Raw genomic sequence first — 27,590 nt, 5'->3', positions numbered from 1 at the left:
ACACTGTGTTGCTGCCTCAGTGTCCCCTATGCAGTTCTTAATATATAGATGGTGGAATAAGGGTGTGTGGTTGCTGCAGAGGAAGGGGCCAGTGCACCTAAATGCCTGGCACTCTATCTCCTAGCAACTGATGGCCTGGGCCCCTCCTCTGTAAAGGTGCCAGCTGAAGGTGTTGGAGACAGAGGTCAGGTGACCTCCTGGCGCAGGAAAGGAGCTGAGCAGAGAGGAGGGGCTGGAGGGGGTGGTTAGTCTGGAGCTGGCTGGGGATAAGGAGTGAAGTGCAGATGTGGGGGTCTGGCTCACTACCCCCCAGAATGGACCTGGCCCAGGGGTCCGGTTTGCTGTATCTGCAAGCTCTGTTTTAGACCGTGTTCCTGTCATTGAATAAACCTATGTTTTAGTGGCTGGCTGAGAGTCACATCTGACTGCAAAGTGGGGCTACAGGACCCTGTGGCTGCCCCAGGACCCCACTGGGGCGGGCTCACTGTGGGAAGTGCACAGAGGGGCAAAGGATGCTGAATGCTCCAAGGAGAGACCCAGGAGGTGAAGACGTTTGAGCTTCTTGCCCTGAACAAGGCTTCTCCAAGGGAGAGAAAACTCCCCAAAGTCCTGACTGGCTTGGTGGGGAGCAGTTCCAGAGCATCGCCCATGGACTCTGTGACACAAGGGAGCTCAGCGGGGAGCCCAGGGGGCTTCAGGTCAGCAGTGTGGGGCACCAGCAGAGCTGTGAGTCTGGAGGTCAGAACTGGGATAGCAGAGTCTGCGGGTAGGGAGTGAGGGGCACCATCAGCTCAGTGACTGGGGAGCTCAGCGGGCAGCCCAGGGGGCTGCGGGTCGAGAGTGAGGGGCACAAGCAGAGGTGTGAGTCTGGAGATTAGGACTGGGATACCCGGCACTGCGGGCTGGGAGTGAGGGTCACCTGTAGAGCTGGAGGGAGCCCGGGGGCTGCAGGTCAGGAGTGAGGTGCACCGCTAGAGCTAGGGCAAGCCCAGGGGGCTGTGGGTCGGGAGTGAGGGGCACCACTAGAGCTGGAGTGAGCCCAGGGGGCTGTTGGTGGGGAGTGAGTGACACCAGCAGAGCTGCGAGTCTGGAGGTCAGGACTGGGATTGCAGGGGCTGCGGGTCGGGAGTGAGGGGCACTGGCAGCGCAGTGACTGGGGAGCTCAGCGGGGCCCCAGGGGGCTGCGGGTTGGGAGTGAGGGGTACTGGTAGAGCTGGACAGAGCCCAGGGTGCTGCGGGTCGGGAGTGAGGGGCACCACTAGAGCTGGAGTGAGCCCAGGGGGCTGTTGGTGGGGAGTGAGTGACACCAGCAGAGCTGCGAGTCTGGAGGTCAGGACTGGGATTGCAGGGGCTGCGGGTCGGGAGTGAGGGGCACTGGCAGCGCAGTGACTGGGGAGCTCAGCGGGGCCCCAGGGGGCTGCGGGTTGGGAGTGAGGGGTACTGGTAGAGCTGGACAGAGCCCAGGGTGCTGTGGGTCGGGAGTGAGGGGCACCGATAGAGGTCGGGGGAACCCAGGGGGTTGAGGGTCTGGAGTGAGGGGCAGCAGCCGAGCTGCAAGTCTGGAGGTCAGGACTGGGATAGCAGGGGCTACGGGTCGGGAGTGAGGGGCACCGGCAGCACAGTGAGTGGGAAGCATAGCGGGGATCCCAGGAGGCTGTGGGTCAGGAGTGAGGGGTACCACAAGAGGTGTGAGTCTGGAGATCAGGACTGGGTTAGCAGGGGCTACGGGTCGGGAGTGAGGGGCACCGGCAGCTCAGTTACTAGGGAGCCTAGCGGGGAGTCAAGGGGGCTGCGGGTCGAGTGAGGGGCACCGCTAGAGCTGGGGGGACCCCAGGGTGCTGTGCGTCAGGAGTGAGGGGCACCAGCAGAGCTGTGAGTCTGGAGGTCAGGACTGGGATAGCTGGGGCTGCGGGTCAGGAGTGAGGGGCACCATGAGAGCTGGAGGGAGCCCAGGGGGCTCCGGATCGGGAGTGAGGGGCACTGCTAGTACTGGGGAAGTCCAGGGGGCTGCAGGTCGAGAATGAGGGGCACCAGCAGAGCTGTCAGTCTGGAGGTCTGGAATGGGATAGCTGGGGCTGCGGGTTGGGAGTGAGGGGCACCCGTAGAACTTGGGTAAGCCCAGGTGGCTGCGGGTCAGGAGTGATGGGCACTGGCAGCGCAGTGACTGAGGAGCTGCAGGTCGGGAGTGAGGGGCATCAGCAGTGCAGTGACTGGGGAGCTCAGGCGGGATCCCAGGGTGCTGCGGGTTGGGAGTGAGGGGCACCAGCAGAGCTGGGTGGATCCCAGGTGGCTGCGGGTTGGGAGTTGTGAGATAGACACCTGCAGCGTCACAGTAGCCAGCAAACAGAGCTGTAAATGGGAGTTTGCGAGGGAGACTAAGAGACCTAGGTAGAGGAATAGAAGGGAATGGGTGGTGGTCTTGCACCCGCTGGGAGTTTGTTTTGCTGTGGGAGGTGGTGGTTTGCTTTGGTTTGTTTCCTGGACTAACAGGTTTTACGTGGAAAAGCTATAACTGATACAGAGGCAGCAGTGAAAGACACAATGAGGATGACTGGATGTGGAAGCTGCGGCATGTACATGATCCTGGAGGGGGTACCTGAAAAGAGTTTTGTCTGCATGAAGGGCCGCCTGATAGAGCTGGTGGAAGAAAAGATCCGAGGACTGGAGATGCAAGTGGAAACTGTTGTTGAGTTTAGAAGGGGGTTTGAGCAGATGGTGGAACAAGGACATGAGGAAGCTGAAGGGATAAGCTCAGACTTGGAGATGGAAGCAGGACCAAAGAGCTCAGAGGGGAGACTGCTGGGTGAGGAAAGTGGACGGTGGAAGCATGTGACTAAGAGATCCAGGCAGAGGAAAAGACAGGCTAGTGAAGGAGAAATAGAACTCAGGAACAGGTTTGCAGAGTTGGAAAATGAAGAAGGGGTCGCTGAAGGTGAGAGGGCAAGGAAGAAGAGAAGAGCAGCTAGTCCTATAGGAAAAGGGGAAGAGTCAATGGAGACAACACCAAATATGAACCCCAGGAGGATATGGTATGGGTTGCGGAGGATTGCAAGGGTGAATAGAAATCAAGAGGACTTGCAGCCAGAGGGAACAGGGGATAGACCAGAGAATCACACCATCACCAGGAAAAGGCAAGTCTACGTGATTGGGGACTAATTACTGAGAAGAATAGACAGGCCTGTAACTAGAGCTGATCCGGAGAACAGAAGGGTGTGCTGTCTGCCTGGTGCTAAGATACGGGATGTGGACCTGAGGCTGAAAAGGATCCTAACGGGAGCTGGAGAAAATCCTTTGATTGTCCTTCACATGGGAACGAATGATACGGCTAGATTCTCGCTGGAACGTATCAAGGGAGACTATGCCAGACTGGGGAAGACGCTTAAGGAAATCGAGGCTCAGGTGATCTTCAGTGGGATTCTGCCGGTTCCTAGAGAAGGGCAACAAAGGTGTGACAAGATTATGGCAATCAATAGATGGCTCAGGCAGTGGTGCTATAAGGAGGGCTTTGGGATATACGGCCATTGGGAAGCATTTAAGGACAGAAGACTGTTCTCTCGGGATGGACTTCACCTGAGTAAGGAGGGAAATAGACTTCTAGGATGGAGGCTCGCCGACCTGATTAAAAGAGCTTTAAACTAGAAATTTGGGGGAGATAGTTGGGAGATGTCCAGGTGATCTCCATGCCAGAATTTAACCTTGAGAGGGAAGAAAACAAAGTAAAAGGGGATACAGCCGTGGACAGAAGAATTGACATAAGGAGGAAGGGTAGTGTAGATATCAGACTAACAGGTGATGCTGGTGGTAGAATGTCTGTGCCTAACTGGATAAAAAATGTCAGTGAAGCCAAACGGCAAAAATTAAGGTGTCTGTACACTAATGCGAGGAGCCTAGGTAACAAAATGGAGGAACTAGAGCTACTGGTGCAGGAAGTGAAACCAGATATTATAGGGATAACAGAAACATGGTGGAATAGTAGTCATGACTGGAGTACAGGTATTGAAGGCAATGTGCTGCTTAGGAAAGACAGAAATAAAGGCAAAGGTGGTGGAGTAGCATTGTACATCAATGATGAGGTTAACTGTAAAGAAATAAGAAGTGATGGAATGGACAAGACAGAGTCTGTCTGGGCAAAAATCACACTGGGAAAGAAAGCTACTAGAGCCTCCCCTCAGATAGTGCTTGGGGTGTGCTACAGACTGCTGAGTTCTGATTTGGATATGGATAGAGACCTCTTTAATGTTTTTAATGAAGTAAACACTAATGGGAAATGTGTGATCATGGGAGATTTTAACTTCCCAGATATAGACTGGAGGACAAGTGCTAGCAAGAATAATAGGGGTCAGATTTTTCTGGATGTGATAGATGGATTTCTTCACCAAGTAGTTGAAGAACCAACAAGAGGGGATTCCATTTTAGATTTGGTTTTGGTGAGTAGTGAGGTTTTGGTGAGTAGTGCTCATAGAAGAAATGGTTGTAGGGGACAACCTTGGTTCGAGTGATCATGAGCTAATTCAGTTCAAACTAGATGGAAGGATAATCAAAAATAGATTTGGGACTAGGGTTTTTGACTTCTCAAGGGCTAACTTTAAAGAATTAAGGAAATTAGTTAGGAAAGTGGATTGGACTGAAGAACCTGTGGATCTAAATGCGGAGGAGGCCTGGAATTACTTTAAGTTGCAGCTGCAGAAACTATCAGAAGCCTGCAACCCTAGAAAGGGGGAAAAAAACCATAGGCAGGAGTTGTAGACCAAGCTGGATGAGCAAGCATCTCAGAGAGGTGATTAAGAAAAAGCAGAAAGCCTACAAGGAGTGGAAGAAGGGTGGGATTAGCAAGGAAAGCTACCTTAGTGAGGCCAGAACATGTAGGGATAAAGTGAGAAAGGCTGAAAGCCATGTAGAGTTGGACCTTGCAAAGGGAATTAAAACCAATAGTAAAAGGTTCTATAGCCATGTAAATAAGAAGAAAACAAAGAATAAAGAAGTGGGACCGCTAAACACTGAGGATGGAATGGAGGTTAAGGATAACCTAGGCATGGCCCAATATCTAAATAAGTACTTTGTCTCAGTCTTTAATAAAGCTAATGAGGAGCTAAGGATAATGGAAGGATGACAGATGGGAATGAGGATATGGAGGTGGATATTACCACATCTGAGGTAGAAGCCAAACTTGAACAGCTTAATGGGACAAAATCGGAGGGCCCAGATAATCTTAATCCAAGAATATTAAAGGAACTGGCACATGAAATTGCAAGCCCATTAGCAAGAATTTTTAATGAATCAGTAAACTCAGGGGTTGTACCGTATGACTGGAGAATTGCTAACATAGTTCCTATCTTTAAGAAAGGGAAAAAACGTGATCCGAGTAACTATAGGCCTGTTTTTTGACATCTGTAGTATGTAAGGTCTTGGAAAAAATTTTGAAGGAGAAAGTAGTTAAGGACATTGAGGTCAATGATAATTGGGACAAAGTATAACATGGTTTACTAAAGGTAGATCGTGCCAAACCAACCTGATCTCCTTCTTTGAGAAGGTGACAGACTATTTAGACAAAGGAAATGCAGTAGATCTAATTTACCTCAATTTCAGTAAGGCATTTGACACGGTTCCACATGGAAAATTATTAGTTAAATTGGAAAAGATGGGGATCAATATGAAAATTGAAAGGTGGATAAGGAACTGGTTAAAGGGGAGACTCCAAAGGGTCATACTGAAGGGTGAACTGTCAGGCTGGAAGGAGGTTACTAGTGGAGTTCCTCAAGGATTAGTTTTGGGACCAATCTTATTTAACCTTTTTATTACTGACCTTGGCACAAAAAGCAGGAATGTCCTAATAAAGTTTGTGGATGACACAAAGCTGGGGGGTATTGCTAACACAGAGAAGGCCCGGGATATCATACCGGAAGATCTGAATGACATTGTAAACTGGAGTAATAGTAATATGATGAAATTTAATAGTGAAAAGTGCAAGGTCATGCACTTAGGGATTAATAATAAGAATTTTAGATATACATTGGGGACACATCGGTTGGAAGCAACAGAGGAGGAGAAGGACCTTGGAGTATTGGTTGATCACAGGATAACTATGAGCCGCCAATGTGATATGGCCATTAAAAAAGCGAATGTGATTTTAGGATGCATCAGGCGAGGTATTTCCAGCAAAGATAAGGAGGTGTTAGTACCGTTGTATAAGGCACTGGTGAGACCTCATCTGGAATACTGTGTGCAGTTCTGGTCTCCCATGTTTAAGAAGGACGAATTCAAACTGGAACAGGTTCAGAGACGGGCTACTAGGATGATCCGAGGAATGGAAAACCTGCCTTATGAAAGGAGACTCAAAGAGCTTGGCTTGTTTAGCCTAGCCAAAAGAAGGCTGAGGGGGGATATGCTTGCTCTTTATAAATATATCAGAGGGATTAATCTTAGGGAGGGAGAGGAATTATCTAAGCTTAGTACCAATGTAGACACAAGAACAAATGGGTATATACTGGACACTAGGAAGTTTAAACTTGAAATTAGATGAAGGTTTCTAACCATTAGAGGAGTGAAGTTCTGGAACAGCCTTCCAAGGGGAGTAGTGGGGGCAAAAGACATATCTGGCTTTAAGACTAAGCTTGATAAGTTTATGGAAGGGATGGTATGATGGGATAGCTTAATTTTGGCAATTGATCTTTGATTATCAACAGATAAGTATGCCCAGTGGTCTGTGATGGGATGTTGGATGGGATGGGATCAGAGTTACTGCAGAGAATTCTTTCCTGAGTGCTGACTGGTGAGTCTTGCCCACATGCTCAGGGTTTAGCTCATCGCCATATTTGGGGTCGGGAAGGAATTTTCCTCCGGGGCAGATTGGCAGAGGCCCTTGAGGTTTTTCGCCTTCCTCTGCAGCTTGGGGCATGGGTCACTTACTGGTGGATTCTCTGCAGCCTGAGGTCTTCAAACCACAATTTGAAGACTTCAGTATCTCGGACTTAGGTTAGGGGTTTGTTATAGAAGTGGATGGGTAGGGTTCTGTGGCCTGCTTTGTGCAAGAGGTCAGACTAGATGATCATATTGGTCCCTTCTGACCCTAAAGTTTATGAGTCTATAAAAGCTGTGTTCACCCTCTCCCAACAGAGCCTGTTTATCTGGCTGTCTGATTGTTCTTTACTCTAGTTTCTACCAATTTGCCCATTGCTGAAGTTAGGCTCACCAGCCCGCAATTGTCAGGATCACCCCTGGAGCCCATTTTAAAAATTGGCATTACATTAGCTACCTGCCAGTCGTCTGCAACAGAGGCTTGCTTCAGTGGTAGCTTGTGTGCTACGGCTAGTTGTTCTGCAATTTAAAATTTGAGTTCCCTCAGAACTCATGGTTGAATGCCACCTGGTCCAGCTGACTTCTTCCTGTTTAATTGAACAATTTGTTCTAAAACTTCTTATACTGGGATGGTACCTCAGATTTGTCACCCAATAAGGAGAGCTCCAAGGTGGGACTCTCCCTCCTGTCCTTTGCAGTGAAGACCATTGCAGAGAATTCACGGAGCTTCTCTGCAATGGCCTTGTCTTCGTAGTGTACTCCTTTGTCAGCTAGTGGCCTCACCACCTCTTTGGCAGGCTACCTGCTGCTGATGTACTTAAAAACATTCTTATGCTTAGCTTTTGTGTCTTTAGCACATTGCTTCTCAGATTCTTTCTTGGCCTGACTTCTTAGACTTTGACACTTAACAGGCCAGAGTTTGTGTACCTTCCTATTATCCTCACTAGGATCTGATTTCCAAATTTTGAAGAATGACTTTTTGCCTCTAACAGCCTCCATCACTCTGCCATATACCTACAGTGGTGTTCTGCTGGTCCTCCTATTGTTGTTTCTGATTTAGGGAATACGTTTCATCTGAGCCTCTAACTGCAGCTTTTTTAAAGGATCTGCATGCTGCTTGCAGGCACCTAACACTTGTGACAGCAGCTCCTTTTAATTTCCATCCAACCGTCTGTACTTATGCCGATAGGTTGACTTTAGGTCTTTAACTTTGATCGGTAGCTGAGAAAATGGTAAATCAGACAAACCCCTTCATTTCCTTGTTATTTCCTGACTTCTTTATTCATCGCCTTTTCCTTATTTCCAGGCTGAGGCGGAGGCCTGCCAGGGAGCTCCCCGGCACCTCTGGCTGCCTGGGCTGAAGGCAAGAGGCTGGCCTGGGCGTGGCGAGGGCCTCCTGTCCCGGCCTGAGGCTGCAGTGCTTCCTGGTCCTGGCAAGCGGCTGCTGCCAGAGAACACGAGGGAGGCTTTCAGGGCTCTAGGCAGCGATGTGTGGCTGTCAGGAGAAAGAGCCGAGGCTCCCGACTCAACCTGCCATTGACTCATGTGGCTCTGCACGCAGTCAGCCGTGGCAGGCCAGGCTGCGGACGTGACTCAGGCTTGGGCAGCATGGCTGCTCTTTCCTGACGAGGCATAAGGCAGGCCAAGAGCTTTACACAGCCTACAGGGAAGTGAGTGGGAGGCGTCTTCGGGCTGGCGGGTCTTGTCCGTTTCTCACTTGCCGCTTGGACAGAAGTGGGAAAGGAGCGAAACTTACACGACTGAAGATTCAGTACTTGGGTTAAGCCCGAGTCCCTGACATGGCTGCTCAGAGACAAGCTTTTATGGCGCAGCCCCCACACGTTTCCAGCCAGCAGGTGAACCCACTGTGTCCAAGAGGGAGCCTCTGAAGTGGCAAAAGGGGGACATCACAGTTCCCGGCAGACCTTGAGGAGCCCACAAGGAGGCTTCAGTGGCATCCCTGGGGGAGCATGAACTCCCCCTCCCTTCCCCCTTCTGTGCCTATAACAGAGCTCGATTAATCCAAACCCTCTTCTGCCAGCACCAGGCCTCCTTCTTCTTACACTGGGCCTGCAAGCGAGGGGGCAGCTTGCATGGCACCAAGAGTCTAACCTGTGAGGCAGGAGGCGGCTGATGCCCACAGCCTGCTGGGGAGCTCCCAGAAGTTATTAATGGACAGAGACTCCTCAATGCCCTTGGTAACAAGGGTTTGGGGTTCATCGAGGCCAGTAAGGGGGTCACTATGTCAGCCCTGTAACCCTGGGTGTCAGGTCACTCTGCAGCTTTGATCTAGAGCTCTGATCCCAACAACTGACCAGTAGCCCACCTGGTTACTCCTTACAGACTGACCTTACCCCTCTTCCAGCCCTGGATTTGCTCCCTAATCATCCTACTGCCACTCAGAGCCACAGATGTGGAGGTGCTGAAGGAGGGAGGGGTGACTCTAGGGTGGGGTTCTTCTCTAAAGATGGCTGGTAGAAAGGTGGTGCTCAGCTCTGTCAACGACCTGCCCAGTTGCCTCGCTGCCAGGGGATGCAGACATTTCTGTAAGGTGATTAAATGGGGTATTTAGCTTCTGAGTGAATGTGAGGAATATGCAATTATGAGAGGGAATTTCCACCCCTCTTTCACATGCAATTAAGAGCCCCAGTGGCCTAATGGATAAGGCATTGGCTTCCTAAGCTGGAGATTGTGGGTTCAAGTCCCATCTGGGGTGAAAAGCTACTTCCTTCTTATATATTGCAAAGAAACCTGGTGTTGTTTTCACCAAGGAAGCTGGGAGATGTTTGAACATAAAGTACTGCAGCATGGGAACAAATTCCCCAGAAATGGCATCTTCCACTCCACAAATGCTTTCTAAACCTAGCAGTAGCAAACAATTAATACTAGTGTTTGTCTGAGACTAGAGTGAAGGGAATTGTTTACTCCAACACCTCAGTGAAAGAGCAGGGCCGTACTGAAAGAGAATGGATCTGTCTGGAGGCAAAGCAGACCTTGAGAATGAGCAACGGTGTGAAAAGAAGAGGTTCAAGTGCGAGGTAGGTGTTAGCTAGGTTGGTCTCACACATTTCAAGAAAATACCAATGCCCGTAGACTGGTGCAGATGCTGGCTGTTTCTGATCTTTTACTGAGAGTTCTTTGAGAAATATTTTCCTTAACTATGTTATGGAATATTGGGTTGTCTATGAAGGCACCATTCTTCCCGCTGTCGCCCTTTGAGACAACACGGCTACATGGCATGAGGCCAATGTGCAAAGGTTGTCATGTGAGGTGTCTATGACAAGGTTATGATTTGCTGGTTATAATTATACTAGCTGTATGTGTGTACCATTTTTGTATCTGAAGTTATGCATATGGGCTATGTACTTGTATCTCAAATGTATTTGATTTCAAGTAGCCTCAGTGATGCATTTGGTCAGCTTCTTGAGAAAGGACTATTCTCAGGAAGTGCCCAATCAAGAAATGCTTCACTGACACTGGACTTTGGGACATGCCAATCCCTCTGAGCTTTCCTAGGAACATTCAAGCTAACATGTAAAGAACGGTGCTGGCCTGCAAACTAAGTCATGCATGGACATGTGATTTGCCCATGTGACTCCAGACTCCATCTTGCTGCTGTGATTTTCCACAGTAAGAATGGAGGACAGTCCCCATCACTGCACAAGAAGAGCAATGGAAACATTCAATACTGAAATGTGATTTGTGACTGGGACAGGTGTGAGAGCTGAAAAAATCCAACGCGTTTGTTCACGTCAGACGTGAGAGATCATCTGAACTAGTCAAAGCAGTGTCCAGATCTCTGCAGTCCTCTGCTTCTGAGCACCTCTCCCCCTTGTATCTAGCTTGTTCTGTAGCTCTTCCCCAGCTCGGTCAGAGACTTACCTGAGCTCTCGGCTTTGTGTTCCACCTGGCTCAGGCCTGGTCTAGGCTGACATAACTACAGGGCTCAGGGCTGTGAAAAACCCACCCCTCGATGTAGCTGTGCCACTCTTCCCCCTGCTATAGACGCGGCGGTATCGACCGAAGATGCTTCCATCAGCCTGGCTGCTGTCACTTTGGGGGTGGGGTTCCTGCAGTTACATTAAAATCCCTTCTGTGGCTGTCGGCTGGGTCTCTACTGTGCCACTGTAGTCCCGTAGCACAGACCTGGCCTTGGTCACTGCTAGTCATGTCGCTGGAACCTGCTTTGGCAATAAAACTCCTCCTCTCCCTTCTTTCCCCTCTTTTCCTCTTCTCTTCCCAGTTTACACCGGTGAGCCTGAGCTCAGAGAACCTGGCCCTGGACTCCCTGGGCCACTTGGTTATGTCACAAATGTGATGCAGATACTTGAGTCAAGTGGGAGTGAAAAGGAAGAACTCAGCTGCTTGCCCCTCTGCTTAGCCTCTCCAAGGCCTGGGGTCCTGCCGTGCCTGCAGAGCAACGGGAGCGGCTCTCTCAAGATGGTCTCGCCGTCCATCCCATCAGTGGTGAAGGGGTCTCCGTGTCAGGGGGTGGCAACATGGAGGGAATGTGGTGGCAAGATGAGTAGGGGGGAGAGGGAAGCCGAACGAAAGCAAGGATCACTGTGCGCTTCTGTAGCAGGTTTCACCCAAGGGGAAGGTGACACTGCAAAGGTGGAAAACCTGAGATGCAGAGAGCAACAGGGACTTGTCTGGGCTCCTGGCTCCCTGGCCTCTGTTCTGGCCACTAGACAACACTACCTATGCTCGGTTCCCTAGGGTTAGGTGGAGATACAGGTTTAAAAGGTATGGGCCATATCCTCAGCTGGTGTAAATCCATATAGCTCCACTGACATCAATGACACAAGTTTCGAACAGCTGAGGATCTGACCTACTCTGCAGAGTTTGATTGAAGACGGAGAATGAGTTAAGACACTTGCTTATACAAGCACCATCATTCCCTTCTCACGGGAGGCTGAAACAGCCCTGTGGCAAGGGATAGAATTAGCCCCCAGAGGGGAATCCTTTCGGCCCTTTTCTGCCTGGAAGGGTCATGGAGGGGCAGGACTGAGGTGCTTTGGCAGAGTTTTGAGAATAAGTGCTGAGCTGAGTAAGCAGCGAGTGTGAACGTGACTGACAGTCCTGGGACAGAGGGGAAGGCAGCCAGGAAAAATGGAGAAATTCAGCCACTGTCCCTGGGTAGGTTTGAACCACAATCTTCTCAATTAATAGCTGACTCCACTGAGCCATTGCACCACAGAGACACATATGTGTGCTAACCAAGGCTGCTGCCTAGAAGCCTGCACATCTACCTGCCAGCACTAGTGCTCACAAGACACTAGTGTGGATGCTGGAGGCTGAGTGCTGGCCACTGCAGGTACAAAGCCAGCAGAGTGGTGCAGTGGAAGAATGCTAAGCCCATAATCCTGCAGTTAATGGGTCAAAGCCATCTTCTGCTGTGCATGGGCTTGTTCCTTTTCCCTCTGGGCCTTCAAGCAAGGCTGTGACCAGCGGAGCACCAAGAGCCTAGACCATGAGGCAAGAGGTGGCTGAGGTGTCAGCCTGCCAGGGAGCTCTCTGGCTGCCTGGGCGTGGTGAGGGCCTCCTGTCCCGGCCTCAGGCCGCAGTGCTTCTTAGTCCTCTTTTCCCACCCACACCGGCAGGCAGCTGCTGCAGGAGAACACAAGGGAGGCTCTCCGGGTGCTAGGCAGCGTGTGTGGCTGCCAGGAGAAAGAGCTGAGGCTCCCGACTCAACCTGCCATTGACTTGCATAGCTCTGCACTCCGTCAGCCGTGGCGGGCCAGGCTGCGGACGAGACTCAGGCTTGAGCAGCATGGCCGCGCTTTCCTGACGAGGCATGAGGCAGGCCAAGGGCTTTGCACAGCCTGCAGGGAAGTGGGAGGGAGGCGTCTTCGGGCCGGCGTGTCTCGTCCGTTTCTCACTTGCCACTTAGACAGAAGTGGGAAAGGAGCAAAACATACACAACTGAAGATTCTGCATTTCGATTAAGCCCGAGTCCCTGATATGGCTGCTCAGAGATGGGCTTTTACGGCGCAGCCCCCACACGCTTCCAGCCAGCAGGTGAACCCACTGTGTCCAAGAGGGAGCCTTTGAGGTGGCAAAAGGGGGACATCACAGTTCCCAGCAGACCTTGAGGAGCCCACAAGGAGGCTTCAGTGGCATCCCTGGGGGAGCATAAACTCCCCCTCCTTTCCCCCTTCTGTGCCCATAACACAGAGCTCAATTAATCAAAACCCTTTTCTGCCAGCACTAGGCCTCCTTCTTCCTACACTGGGCCTGCAAGCACCAAGAGTCTAACCTGTGAGGCAGGAGGTGGCTGACACCCACAGCCTGCTGGGGAGCTCCCAGAAGTTATTAATGGACAGAGACTCCTCAAAGCCCTTAGTAACAAGGGTTTGGGGTTCATCGAGTCACTATGTCAGCCCTGGGTGTCAGGTCGCTGTACAGCTTTGATCTAGAGCTCTGATCACAACCACCAACCAGCAGCCCACAGCCTCCCCCTGGGTCTGCCCCACCTGGTTACTCCTTACAGGCTGACCATACCCCCCCTCCAGCCCCAGATTTGCCCCTAATCATCCTACTACCACTCAGAGCCACAGATGTGGATGTGCTGAAGAAGGGAGGGGTGACTCTAGGATGGGGTTCTTCTCTAAAAATTGCTGGCAGAAAGGTGATGCTCAGCTCTGTCAGCAACCTACCCAGTTGCCTCGCTGCCAGGGGATGCAGACATTTCTGTAAAGTGATTAAATGGGGTATTTGGCTTCTGAGTGAATGTGAGGAATGTGCACTTATGAGAGGGAATATCCATCCCTTTTTCAGTTGGCCTTCAGGGCCCCAGTGGCCTAATGGATAAGGCAATGGCTTTCTAAGTCAGAGATTGTGGGTTCAAGTCCCATCTGGGGTGAACAACTACCTTCTTCCTCTACGTTGCATGGAAACCTTGGTCTTATTTTCACCGAGGAAGCTGGGAGATGTTTGAACACAAAGTACTGCAGCTTGGGAACAATCCCCCAGGAATGGCATCTTCCACTCCACAAATGCTTTCTAAACCTAGCAGTAGCAAACAGTTCATACCAGTGTTTGCCTGAGAATAGAGGGAAGGGGAGTGCTTACTCCAAAACATCCATGAGCGAAACAGACAGGAAGAGCAAGGCCATCCTGAAAGAGAATGGATCTGTCTGGAGACAAAGCAGAACCTGAGAATGAGCAATGGTGTGAAAAGAAGAGGTTCAAATGTATGTTAGATGTTAGTTAGTGTTAGAGGGCTCATCCCTTCACCCTCCCATTCCCTGGTTCTTCTCGCGTGAACAGAGAGCAGCAATAACCAAAGTCCAAAGGTGCAAACAATTAGATGTTTATTGGGTTGAACTTCCAGCAAGCAATGATTTCAATTTCCTTCCTCAGTGTCCCCTTCCCAGCTCTGATGCCACAGAACCCTGCCTGTGCCCCTGTTCCCATTCCTCTCCCTTAGCAAAACATGATGCCAATTCCCCCCCTTACTTCCTGACTCACTGCAGACTATATAATAAAACCTGAGTTCTCCTTAGCTACACCTTAACCAATCATTTTACTGAAATTTAACTAACCAATCATAACATGATTTTCTAATCAATTATACACACCACCTAATTGGTTTACATCCAACAAAATTAATTCTACAGCAGACAGAAACAATCTCAGACCCAGACAGCAATTATACAAACAAACAATAGAGAAGTGGGGACTACAGTGATAGAACAACACAGAAATGAGGGTGTCACATCCCTGCTATTGATAGGTGAGTTCTTGCCAGACAGGATGCTACCAAACTTAGTTTTCTTTAAGCATCTTTACCTGGTGGTGCTGGGCATTATCAGGACAAGACTGTATTCCCAACAGCTCAATAGCACCTTATTTCAGTGTGACCGGTGAGGACGTGACCATTCACTTCCCAGCCTATGGCTGCCCCTGCACCATAGCCAAAGAGCAGGGCCTCAGACTGTCCCAGTAAGAGAAGTCCTTACACCAGCAAACAGTGATTGTGATTTTCTTTCCTACCTCTGTGACTAGCTGTATGAGAATCATCTACCTGCATTGTTAAAATCTAGGCCTTTCCAGACAGGTGTGAAAATCCACATCCTAACAGCTGCCCTGGGCTCCGCTTTGCCAGCTGCCTGCCATCTCCCCGCTGTTCACGCTGGCAAACTAAAGAGTGCTCTGAGCCAGCCCTGTGTGCCCTGCCTCCTCCTGCCAGTGCTCGCCCTCTGCATCATGGGGAGCTGGGGCCATTGCAGGGTTTGCTGCTTTGTGTTCATGGAAGTAGCCTGTTACATCCCTGGACATGGATCCCTTTGGTGTCCCAGCGGCTCATCATCCCGCGGGGATCTCTGAGTGCAAGGACTGTGGGCAGCATGAGGCTTCTTCTGTATATCTCTGGAGTAGCCTCTAGCCACCCTCCCCTCTGCCTGCACACAGCCCCTGGGTACTCCCTGCCTGCACCCTGAGCTCCATCCAGCCTGCACACAGTCCCTAGGTACTCCCTGCCTGCACTCTGAGTTGGCTGAAAATTGAAGGTGAGGTCAGGCTGAGTCTTTCTAACATATGTCCTCAGCTGGAAAAAAAGGTGCCAGGAGAAACAGGCACACCTGTGCCATTAGGAACACTACTGGTCTATAAGTTATTTTATATTTTTATAAACACCTCTAGAAACACACCACTTGGTGCCAATCCCCTGTTTACAACTCTATTTGGAAACCCATCACTTAGCCAGCTTTTAATCCATTTAATGTGTGCCATGTTCAGTTTGTATCGCTCTAGTTTTATCACCAAATTTTGTGCGCTACCAAGTCAAACATCTTACAAAAATCTAAGTCTTACATCAACACTAATCCCTTTATCAGCCACACTGGACAGGATCTATTTTCCATAAATAATTTGATTATTCTAATTGTATTCTCAGTGGTGACTGGCATTAATTATATTACCCTCCTTTAATTTTTTATTAATGGAGTTCCTTACTCATTCCACTATCTTACCAGAGATTGATGTGAGACTGATCAGCCTATAATTACCTTGAACCTTCTATTTACTCTTTTCAAATACTGGTTGTGACAAAGTTCCTCCTCTACCTTGGTGGGTCCTGCACTTCTTGGCAGATTTGCTCACCTCAGTGATCTTCCCCACTGTCTGGGTCAACTCCTCCTGTGCCTGATCAGGAGTTGGGAGGTTTGAGGGGAATCCAGGCCTGCCCTCTACTCCGGGTTCCAGCCCAGGGCCCTGTGGATTGCAGCTCTCTATAGTACCTCCTGTAACAACTGCATGACAGCTACAACTCCCTGGGCTACTTCCCCATGGCCTCCTCCCAACACCTTCTTTATCCTCACCACAGGACCTTCCTCCTGGTGTCTGACAATGCTTGTACTTCTTAGCCCTCCTGCAGCACAGCCTCTCACTCTCAGCTCCTTGTGCCTCTTGCTCCCTGCTCCTCACACACACTTCCTCTCCTCTGGCTCCTCCCTGCCTGACTGGAGTGAGCTCCTTATTAAACCCAGGTGCCCTGATTAGCCTGCCTTGATTGGCTGCAGGTGTTCTAATCAATGTAGCTATCTCCACTGCCTTCTAGAAAGATCTTAATTGGCCCCAGGTGCCTTGATTAACCTGGAGCAACTGCCATTTGGTTACCAGGGTCCTAGGGATTTGTTTAGCCTGGGGCTAACATATCTGTTTCTCAGTACTTTACTGTAGCCATCTGGCCTTGCCCCATCACATGGCACAATGTTAGTTTTCTTCCAGTCTTCTGGAACTTCCTCAGTGTTCCAAGGCTTATTGCGAATCAGCGTGTACAGTCCAGTGAGCTTCTCTGCCAGCTCTTTTCAAACTCTTGGATTCAAGTGATCTGGGCCTGCTGATTTTACAGTCTATAAGGTTAGTTGCTGCTGTTTCACACCCTCCAGAGCTACTAGCGGAATGCAAAGAGCAGCATCATATGATACAACTTCACCATCTGGCTTTTCCCCAAATACAGGCACGAAATCGACTGGAGGGTAGTTAGATCCAGGCTTAAATCTCTCACCGGAAGGCTTTTATTCTAGCCATCAGATCACTGTTGTGGCTCAGCTCTGCTCCCTTTCCAATTTCTGTGGACATCAGAACTGGACACAGGATTCCAGCCTGTGTCTCACCAGTGCCATATACAACAGTACGATTTAGTCCCCCCTCCTACTCACTGCTCCCCTGTTTGTACATACAAGGTTGGCATTAGCCCGTGTTGCCACACCCGGCACTGGGAGTTCATGTTCCGTTATTTCTTCACTAGGACCCTAAATCCTTTTCTGTCACTGGTGTCCGGGATACAGATTCCTTGCAGCATTCATACATCAGGGAAATCTTGCACTATCTCCAATACCTCTGAATGAGACCTGAGGACTTCTAATGGTGGCCCTGGTAGGTAGCTACACAAGGCAAAGGGAGGCAGAGACAGTCAGGCAGAGGATCATTCTCAGCAATCTCCTGAAACGTCTGCCCCCTCCGTTAAATCCCCTGGTAACCCGGCTCGCAAGAGCATTCCCAGAACAGACATCAGCAGAGAACTCCCGCGTCCTCTTTGTGCCTGTATTTGTGCCAGCCCCAGCCCCCGGAAGGACACTCCCAGATATCGGATTCGTTCCCAGAGCAGTTCACATCGTCCAGCCAGATCTGTCCGGATCCTTGCCCATAATGAGCAGAGACAGTTGCATTGCTGGCACGTCCACATCCCAGTTGTTTGCAAATGATGTTGGAGTCTGGCGGGTCCCTGAAATCATCACAGACTGTCCCCCAGCTGCCACTGTAATAAATCTCCACTCTCCCAGCACAGCGACCTGCCCCATCCACCAGTCTGATCCACCTGCTCCCTGCAGGGACAGAGCCCAACTCTTAATGTGTATTTTCCTACTGAACAGAGAATGTTTGTGAGATTTCGAAATGAATCACCTGAACAAACCACACCAACATCCTCAGCAATTCCTGCCTGGGCTGTCTCAGCCGTGGAGTTGTCACAGCGAGTCGGAGGAGTCTCATTTCCTGTACCCTGGGCCCTTCTCAGTGACTCTGCACTGGAGCTGCTCACCATGCTGGCATCTCTCATATCCCACTGCTCACCCAGCCCTCTGCCCCATGCCCCATGGAGGAAAATCTCAGCTCTCCCATCCCACCAGCTCTCTCCACTCAGCAGTGTGAATGATTCAAAGCTACCTGGGCTCAGGAGAGATGGGAAATAAACTGACTAACTCTCTCTCGTCTACACTAAAAATAACACAGAGGGGGCATGACATTATGGGCTGTTTCTCAATAAGAAGGTCTAAGCCAGGGATCAGAGTGTCTCACAGTGTTGAAGGGAAGAGCCTCTGTCAGAGACACTTTATAAGTTGAAGGTGCTCTAAGGATTGTGAAACTCTGAGCTTGACAGAAGGGCTTGGTTTGGAATAGACCATGGTTATTCACCAGCCACTTTGCTCCAGTCCATGGCACAAAGCACTATAAACCCAGCAGAATCTGGCCAAGAGACTATTCACCTCAAATCGGCATCTGCTACATACACCCCCTTCCCAGTCACCACTATTCAGGATGTAGCTGAGTGAGAAGGAGGCATGGCTGAAACATTTAGCAGGCAATTGAAAACTAGTATAGAGTCCAGTAGCCCTGAGAACACTGCTTAATTCTGAGCACTGGGTCTGCCGCTAGTCAGCAGTGAGACTGAAGAGACATAACTGGCACCTTAAAGCACATTTACCCCTCCTTCCTTCACAAGCTGCACTAAACATAGTTTCACAGCCCTGGGCACAGCACTGGGAGGCGGTGGGGCAATAACCCAAAGTCGCTCCTTTGCCTCCTGGTTCTGCTGCTCCCTCAGCCCCCTCCGCTGAAGAGACACCATGAGAAAAAAACATCCCCCCTTTTCCTTCCTTCTCCACCTCCTCCACAGACATCAGCTGGGCTTCAGAGCCACCTTTCCCACCGCGCAGCCTCCTCGCTGTGCATGGGGTGCTGGGCGTCAATGGGGTGGCTGATCCTCAGCCCCCCTCGCTGCACTTGGGGGGGCTGTGCTGCCACCCCTTCCCTTCCCAGCAGAGCCCACCCCAGCTTAGGGAGCCGGGCAGCAGCGGGCAGGCGGGAGCCTCCTCCTCCCAAGGGAGCCCGGCAACCAGCTGACGCTGCCTGCAGCCCCAGAGTGAGCGAGCAGGGTTGGGGATGCGGGAGGGCGGTGCGGAGCCCAGAGCCAGCCTGTGGCCACACACAAAACCCAGCTCCGGACTTCGAATCCAGAGCCCAGTCCTGGCTGCATGGAAGGGCACCACTTCTGGAAAATATGCTCAGGGGAGAGCAGCCACTACCCCTGCTCCTCCTTAGCTACGCTACTGTGCCAGCTAGTAAAACACCTTAAAGAGGAGGCGTCCCTCTCCCTGTCAATGATCTCCCTCCTACAATTCAGTGACAGCCTGAATTGTTCCTTATCCCGGCAGAGATGGAGGATTCAAAGCAGCAACATCAAACCCCTGTGTAGCTCACAGGAATGAACATAAACACTCTCTGATATCTGAGATGTTTAGTTTTACCCTTGGTCAACTACAAGGCCAAAGGGAAAGGAGGTGGTGCCAGAGATAAAAAGTGAAACACGACATATCATAGTTATGTCCATAGTGACTGCAAATTTTTTTTATATACTTCTTATCATCAGTGCACTGTTTTCTCTGGAGTCTAGACCTTGACCAAGAAATTTGTATCTTGATAAAATAATTGACTGCCCCTGGTGAAGGCAATGGACTTGACACCCACTGCAGTGTCCCTACACAGGTACAAGTACTAACAACATGGCTGCATTTTAGCTATAGTTTTTAATCAGGGCAATAAATTTAAACAAACCCCTGTTAAATCATTTCCCAGCCTGAGTCCTTCACCCACATTCCTTAGGGCATTGGGCCACCATGTGGACGTTTCATTTCCCACCTCAATTTCACACAGAGACACAATTTCCTTTGCACAGATCCGTGAACAGCAAAACCTCCCTGTGTCTCTGGTCAGAGCCAGGGCACTCGATTCCAGTGAACCCTTCTCTCCTGCAGTGGCGATGGGCAGACAGAGGGGATGTGGCACCTGCATCCTTGACAGGGAGATATTGGTTCAGCTCTTTCTTTCTGCTGCTGTTGTTAGTCCAGGAGACACCAAGGGTGGAATGCAAGGCTGAGTTCATGCACCAACCCCCTGAAATATTTCAGTGCCCCAGAGAAATCCTGCCCCCTGCTATTGGAACGATGTGCTGGAGATTTGACTAGGAAAGGGACGGTCTGAATTGTCTGAGTGGGGAATGAACAACAATCTACAGCAATGTCATTAACACAAACACACTCTCATCCTGCTCCAGCCAGAAGGGAAATGGGCAGGAATTCTCGCTGTTCAGCCAAGGACACACTTACACTGATGTGCAGCCATGAGTGTGCTGGGGAAGCTGGTCTGAGCAAACAATTGGAAGTGACAATTCAGTGAGAACAGAATCATCATGTAGTGAAACAAATGTATGTTAAGTAGTTGTGGCCGAGTGGTTAAGGTGATGGACTAGAAATCCATTGGGGTCTCCCTGCGCAGGTTCAAATCCTGCCAACTACGCAAGCACTGGGCTGCTGTTGTTGTTACTATTGTAGTCTTAGTGCCTGAGCATCCACAGTGTGAACTGGAGCCAGACCTAGTTTCACTTTGTCTATACTTAAAACACTGCTGTGGCACTGCTATAGCTCTCTGCAGCAGACAGTGACTGGAGCGGTTTTCTCATCCCTGTAATAGCTACATTGACAGAACAATTCTTCCTTTTCTTTAGCACTATCTAATCAGGGCTTAGGTCACCTTAACTCTATGGGTTGTGGGGGGGGTCACACCCTGAGAGATGTTGCTTTGCCAGTTAAGTGCCCAGTGTACACCAGCGCTTAGATTCCTTTTGGTATTTCAAGGAAGGCACTGACCTGTGAGAGGAAAACATCAGATCACAAACACAGAGACAGAATTCCCCACATTTAATCTTGCTGCACTTTCCAGAAAGTCACAAAATTCAATTCATTCTTGCTAGGACAGAGAAAAAATAAGTGACACTAAGTTTTTGGCTCGGTTAAATAAAATTAAGTGTTTAATTAATATAGTAAAACTCTGTACTGATTCCTCTAACTAACACCACAGCGTGAAATAGGAACAGAGACAAATCTTGTCAGTGATGACTAATTTTGCAAATGATCTTCCCATTATTAATTGCCACGCTGCCCCCATTGGAGGTCTGGGCATCTCCAGTGTCATTGCTCTGTATTCACCTTCCCCTTAGAATTGTTCTCAGACATTCGCCTTCCTCTGCAGCGTGGGGCACGGGGTCACTTGCTGGAGGATTTCCTGCACCTTGAGGTCTTTAAGCCACGATTTGAGGACTTCAATAACTCAGACATAGGTCAAGGGTTTGTTACAGGAGTGGGTGGGTAAGATTCTGTGGCCTGCATTGTGCAGGAGGTCAGACTAGAAGATCATAATGGTCCCTTCTGAACTTTAGTCTATGAATCTATGAATTTATTCCCAAATTTGGAAAATTGTGCAGTTCAGAATGTGAATAGTGACCCGTCTCCTTCCTGCACCTGCTCTACATTGCTTCCCAGCAGCTCCTCCCCCTGCACAGTCACCCCAGCACGGCAGTGCAGCCCCCCAGGGTTCAGCAGGGGCCCCTGGAAAGGACAGTGGGTGCAGCTAACAGCCCAGTGTGCCTGGCAGTGAGGCAGCTGTAAAAAATCAACACTCCCCCTCAGAAGTACAGAGATTGCATTCCCCAACTTTAACATCCTGACCCCCTGTAGAAAGCCACATGTGCCAGTTGTATTTTCACAGGGAGATGCAAAAATCAAGTGACACCAATTTTTAAGTTGAGTAAATAATGTTGAGGAGATAGTTATTAACCTCACAAATATACTAAAGATCCCTCAACATAACACCTGAAGGTGAAATATGAACAGAGACAAACCTTGTCAGCAAAGGCTCCTTTCCCAAACGATCCTCAAAATGTTACTAATTCCCACCCTTCCTCCACAGGAGCTCTATGTGGTGTAACTGTTCTGCAGGCAGCTTCCCATCAAATGCTGTTGTGGGACATTCCCAGACCTGGAAATATACCAACGACAGAATTTGAAGAGCAAACGTGGCTTCCTGCACCAGGCGGGATTTGAGTGTTTTGTCCCTGTCACTTAGTCTTTGTCAATAGTACAGATGCCATGGTGGACTCTAGGCTCTGCTGGAGGGATCCTGGCACAGGGGCTGGTGGAGGAGAAAGGATTGTAGATTCTGACCTGTGCTCTGGAGAGGAGGTAATAATTGAAAGGGGCATTTTTGACTCCTCCCCTCCTCAGTGTCCCAGGGCTGGAATTGTACATTTCACAAGGGCAAATGAGGGGGTGACACCACTTGATTAATGAAAACCAGTGCTGTAGGTGAGGTTTAAACTCACAACCTCAGCACAGCTCCTCTCAGCACTGCCCTATAAGTACTGTGCACTAACCAATTGCGTCACTGAAGCACCTGCTTTTTGTGATTCTCTGAGACACCTAGGCTGATAAAGACAAGGAGTGACCCCAAAACATTCTCAATGGAGCTGAGAACAGGTAGCGACAAGTGTTGTACTCGGTGGGGTGGATTCTTCTTAAGGCTTCCAGGCACCATTTGACCCTTTTGTTATTCCCTGTGTAATAACAGAGCTGATTAAGACTCAGTGTAGAGTCTTGCTGCAGACCGACAGATCTGAAATCACTGATAACCAGGTCTGAGCATTAGTCCTGCTTTGGGACAGTGTCTCTCATGCAAGAAACTGTCCAGTCTGCGCTAGCAGTGAGGCTCCTTCACTAACACCCACTTCAGCCCCCCTCACCTGCCCCATCCCTGGGCCTGCCATTTCCCCATCCTCCCTCCGGTGACTCCCTCTGTCTGTGGGGCCCCTCCCCCCACCCATCCCACCTCCCCGTCCCATGAGTCCGCCCCAACCCCCTCCTCCTCCCCCCATCCTCAGAGCCCTGCCCCTGACCTCCTCCTCCCCCCGTCCTCACCGCCCCTCCCCCAACCTCCTTCTCCCCCGCCCTCAGCGCCCTGCCCCCGACATCCTCCTCCCAACCCTCGTCCTCAGCGCCCCTCCCCCAATTGCCTCTAACCCATTTCTCCATTGCTGGGCCCCATTTTACCATCCCCCTACTCCCCTAGTCCTTCCCTGGGTGTGAGGTTCCTCATCTCCAGTCTCTGCTACCGCCCAACCTGCCGGGTTCCCCTTTTCAGCCACCGTGGGGCCTTGCAACCCGCCCCTGCCTCTCCTTGCCGGGGTCTCTAAATCCCCCAGTCCCACAGTGCACTCTGGCACCACCACTCTCCTCTCCCCCTTGGGTCCTCCTGGACACCCCAACCCACAGTGTGAAATATTTATGAGTGTTTTAAAATTTCAGTGCTCTGCATTTTTCTCCTGCCACTGCCACCTGGCAGCTCAGGGATGTGAGATTCTCCTCCATTGCGTTTCTGCCCACGGAAAAAGAAGAGAGATCACACTTCAGCACCTTTGTAAGTAAAAGCAGCCTGGAAACAAACCAACTGTCTCCAGAGTGTGTAGTTTGTGTTTCTTTTGTTGCAGTTGATGTGTGCGCAGCATGCACGGTGTGTGTGTATGTGTGCAGTGTGTGCAGTGGACAGGGGCATGGTGTGTGTGTCTATGTGCAGTGTGTGTGGTGGAGAGTGGCACAGTGTGTGCGTGTGTGTGTGCGTGTGTGCAGTGGATAGGGGCATAGTGTGTGTGTCTATCTGCAGTGTGTGTGGTGGACAGTGGCATTGTGTGTGTGTGTGTGTGTGTGTGTAGGGCCGGTGCAAGGAAGTTTCGCGCCCTAGGCAAAACTTTCACCTTGCTCCCCTCACCCCCAGCCCTGCATCAGCTCCCCACCCTCTGCCCTCAGGTGCCCCCCCCCAGGGCAGCTCCCTTGCTTGGGAGCTGTGCAGTACCTCCCCACCCCAGCTCACCTCTGCTCCGCATCTTCCCCGACTCGCCGCCCCTGCTCTAATTCTTCTCCCAGGCTTGCGGTGCCAAACAGCTAATTGGCGCCGCAAGCCTGGGAGGCGGGAGAAGTGGAGCAGCGACTGTGCACTCGAGGAGGAACCGCTGTAAAAAAAAAATTGGAGGCACCGCTTTTTGGCACCCCCAAATCTTGGCGCCCTAGGCAACTGCCTAGTTCGCCTTAATGGTAGCACTGACCCTGTGTGTGTGTGGTGGACAGTGGCACTGTGTGTGTATGTGCAGTATGTGTGGTGGACAGTGGCATTGTGTGTGTGTGTGCAGTATGTGTGGTGGGTAGTGGCACTGTGTTTATGTGTGTGTGTGTGCAGTATGTGTGGTGAACAGTGGCACTTTGTGTGTGTGTGTGTGTGCAGAATGTGTGATGGGCAGTGGCACTGTGTGTGTGTGTGAGAGTGTGTATGTGCAGTGTGTGTGGTGGACAGTGGCACTGTGTGTGAGTGTGTGTATGAGCAGTGTGTGTGGAGGACAGGGGCAGTGTGTGCTCACACAGGAATTCACGGGGAACTCACCACCCTTGGCGCAGCATTTGACTTGTCCTCGGAGTGAATGTAGCACTGTGGAGTGTCAGCCACAGAGCATCTTCTGACAGCTCAGAGGAGCAATTGCAGAGAACGTCCTTCTCAACCCCAGGCTGGAAAATGCTCAGTGAGTTCTGTGGGCACGGAGCAAAAGACCAGTGTCTGACACCTCCTGCAAAACGGCCTCTCTCTGCTCTATAGCATGGAGACGCTGTAGCTTTAATGGTAGTGAAAAAAATGGCACCCTGGGAAAACAAGCGTAAGGCCCTTTCTGGAAAAGGCTGAAACTTTTTTGCTGAAATTAAAAAAAAACAATTCAGCCTGACTGGCTGTTAATGACCCTTGCAGAAAGTCCTACTTCTTGCCCACCATGCACGTGAAAGAACCATTTCCATTTCAGTGCCAGAAGAAAGGAGACCCAGAAGAAGCCTCTGTGCCTCCTGCACTTCAGCAATGCATGGGAGGGGTCAAATAATCAGATCAAATATTACAGACCATGATGGGGTGTGCATACCCCGCACTAGGGAAGAAAGGGTTAATTCCACACTGTGGCTGGAGGAAGTCCCGCCCCTCAGACCCTGCTGGGCATGCTCCAGCTGCTGTGTCAGTATAAAGGAGAACAGCTCAGCTCAGTCTGGGCTGGCCATTGAGGAAGACGCACGCTTGGTGGAGGCTCCAGGCCAGGAGCCACTACAGCCCCTGACTGTGGGACCAGAGATCCCAGGTACCAGACCGGAGACTTGCTACCTACAGTCAATTGGGGGGAGTCAAAGTTCTATGGAGCTGCCAGTGCCAGGGAACCCAGAGACCCTGACGATAGATGGATGACAGCTTCGGGAAACAAGGTAGGAAGTGGCCCAGGGAGGCAGAGTGAGTGGTATCTCGTACCTGTGTAAGGTCAGCATGTTGCGGTAGGATCCTGGCTGGCTGCGTAACGAACGCACTCAACTTGAGGGGGCCTTGGGCTGGGACCCGGTGGAGTCAGGTGGGCCCAGTTCCCCTTAATCCAGCCACTATCCCTGTTTTGAAGCGGCCCCTTGATCTGACCATTAGGCCTTGCAGACCTGAACCAAAGGGTGGCCATATTGACTCACTCATGCAATCCTGAACCAAGGACAGCCATGTTGACTCTGGACTTAGTGCACCTAAATCTTGAGTTCAAGGACAGTCCGACCTTTCCAGTGATATCTCACATGGCCCATCTTGCATAAAACACATCTTAGCTGTGCCATATGCATATCATAACAATAAATCTATGAAGAATATGGGGTGTAGGGTCACAGCTCCTCTGGCAAGGCAGCGACTGGCAGGGACCAGAGGAAGCTAGAGAGAGCTCCTGGCTGGTTGCTGGGACTTGCAGGCTTGAGACCCTGAGAAGAGGGCGAAGAACGTGCTGGGGCTGCAGGGAAGCAGCCCCAGGAATTGAAGCAGCACTGGGGGATGAAGTTAAGGAGAGGAAGCAGAAGCTGTTATCTACAGGATCCCTGGGCTGGGACCCAGAGTAGTGTGGGCCTGGATCCCAGCCACTCACCACTGGGGAAATGGCTGGATTGGGAGACACTTCACCGCATATCTGCCTAAGTCACCCTGGAAGGGAGGAGCACAGATCATGGCACGGCCGGATGGCCGAGTCATAAAGAGGATGCTGCAGTACTTGGACTGAGGCAGTCTGCAAGCAGTGACAGTGATGGACAAGGCACCACCAGAAGGAACACTAGCTGAGCGAGCTAATCCCTGAGACAAACAGCAGGAGGTGCCACCCTGGCACCACCCTGGCATCACCCATTACAGGGCCTGAGTGCATGCCCTCCCCTTCCTGGGGGTCTGGCCAGGCTCTGCCAAGCGAGGCTCATCTGCTCTGTGAGCCCATCCAGGGAGCTGATACCACCCAGACATATGTGTGTCCTCAGGGCAACACAGTTGCAAAAGTGAGCAGTGGCAGGCTGCAGCACACACCACACTTGCTGGCTCAGCCTTGTGCATGCTGGGGTGGCCACCTCCCCATTGATGAGACCTGGTCCCACGTCTTCCTGGAGCTCCAGTCTGCCCTGCTGCCATCCCTGTCTGTGTTGCTGTTGTCTGCTCTAGCAGCTGACTGGAAGGGGCGCATTGGCCCCAGGCCATGTAGCCATGAGATCTGGAAGGCTGAAAGCAGGAAGAATGGTGCCTTCCTAGCCCACCCAATATTCCATAATATAATTAAGGAAAATATTTCTCAATGAATTCTCAGTAAAAGATCAGAAACCACCAGTGTCTGCATCATGCTAAGGGCATTGGGATTTTCTTTAAATTTGGCAGACCAACCTAACACACATTTGAACCTCTTCTTTTCACACTGTTGCTCATTCTCGGGGTCTGCTTTGTCTCCAGAGAGATCCATTCTCTTTCAGAACAGCCTTGCTCTTCCTGTCTGTTTCATTCATGGACATGTCAGAATAAACACTCCCCTTCATTCTATTCACAGGCAAACACTAATATTAACTGTTTGCTACTGAGGGGTTTAGAAGCATTTATTGCGTGAAGGATGACATTTCTGGGGGATTGTTCCCAAGATCCAGCACTTTATGTTCAAACATCACCCAGCTTCTTTGGTGAAAACAAGACCAAGGTTTCTTTGCAGTATACAGGAGGTTTTCACCCCAGGTGGGACTTGAACCCACAATTTCTAGCTTAGGAGACCCATGCCTTATCCATTAGGCCACTGATGTACAACTGGAATAACACAAATTCCCTCTCATAAATGCACATTCCTCACATTCACTTCGAAGCCGAATACCCCCTTTCTGCACCTTACAGAAATGTCTGCATCCCCTGGCAGTGAGGGAACTAGGCAGGTGACTGACAGAGCTGAGCACCACCTTTCTACCAGCCATCTTTAGAGAAGAACCCCATCCTAGAGTCACCCCTCCCTCCTTCAGCACCTCCACGTCTGTGGCTCTGAGTGGCAGTAGGATGATTAGGGGGAGAATCCGGGGCTGGAAGCGGGGTAAGGTCAGCCTGTACGGAGTAACCAGATGAGGCAGACCCAGGGGGAGGTTGTGGGCTGCTGGTCAGTTGTTGAGATCTGAGCTCTAGATCAAAGCTGCACAGTGACCTGACACCCAGGGTTACAGGACAGACATCGTGACCCCCTAACTGGCCTCGATGAACCCCAAATCGTTATTACTAAGGGCATTGAGTCTCTGTCCCTTAATAACTTCTGGGAGCTCCCCAGCAGGCTGCGGGCATCAGCCGCCTCC

The 27,590-nt window shown here is 50.7% G+C and overlaps 3 non-coding genes across 3 annotated transcripts; all 3 read left to right on the top strand.

Moving 5' to 3' along the window:
- The first annotated feature begins 9,438 nt into the window (after nt 1-9,438).
- Nucleotides 9,439-9,511, top strand: TRNAR-CCU (transfer RNA arginine (anticodon CCU)). Its single transcript has one exon. It is a non-coding gene; the product is annotated as a tRNA-Arg (tRNA).
- Nucleotides 9,512-13,587: 4,076 nt separating this feature from the next.
- Nucleotides 13,588-13,660, top strand: TRNAR-UCU (transfer RNA arginine (anticodon UCU)). The gene has a single exon. It is a non-coding gene; the product is annotated as a tRNA-Arg (tRNA).
- A 6,634-nt stretch (nt 13,661-20,294) lies between these two features.
- On the top strand, nt 20,295-20,376 carry TRNAS-AGA (transfer RNA serine (anticodon AGA)). Its single transcript has one exon. It is a non-coding gene; the product is annotated as a tRNA-Ser (tRNA).
- The last annotated feature ends 7,214 nt before the right edge of the window (nt 20,377-27,590 follow it).

Source organism: Gopherus flavomarginatus, chromosome 4 (assembly GCF_025201925.1).
Source record: "Gopherus flavomarginatus isolate rGopFla2 chromosome 4, rGopFla2.mat.asm, whole genome shotgun sequence".
NCBI classification, from domain to species: domain Eukaryota; kingdom Metazoa; phylum Chordata; order Testudines; family Testudinidae; genus Gopherus; species Gopherus flavomarginatus.
The sequence above is the reverse complement of the archived record's forward strand: the minus strand, read 5'-3'. Positions and strand labels throughout refer to the sequence as shown.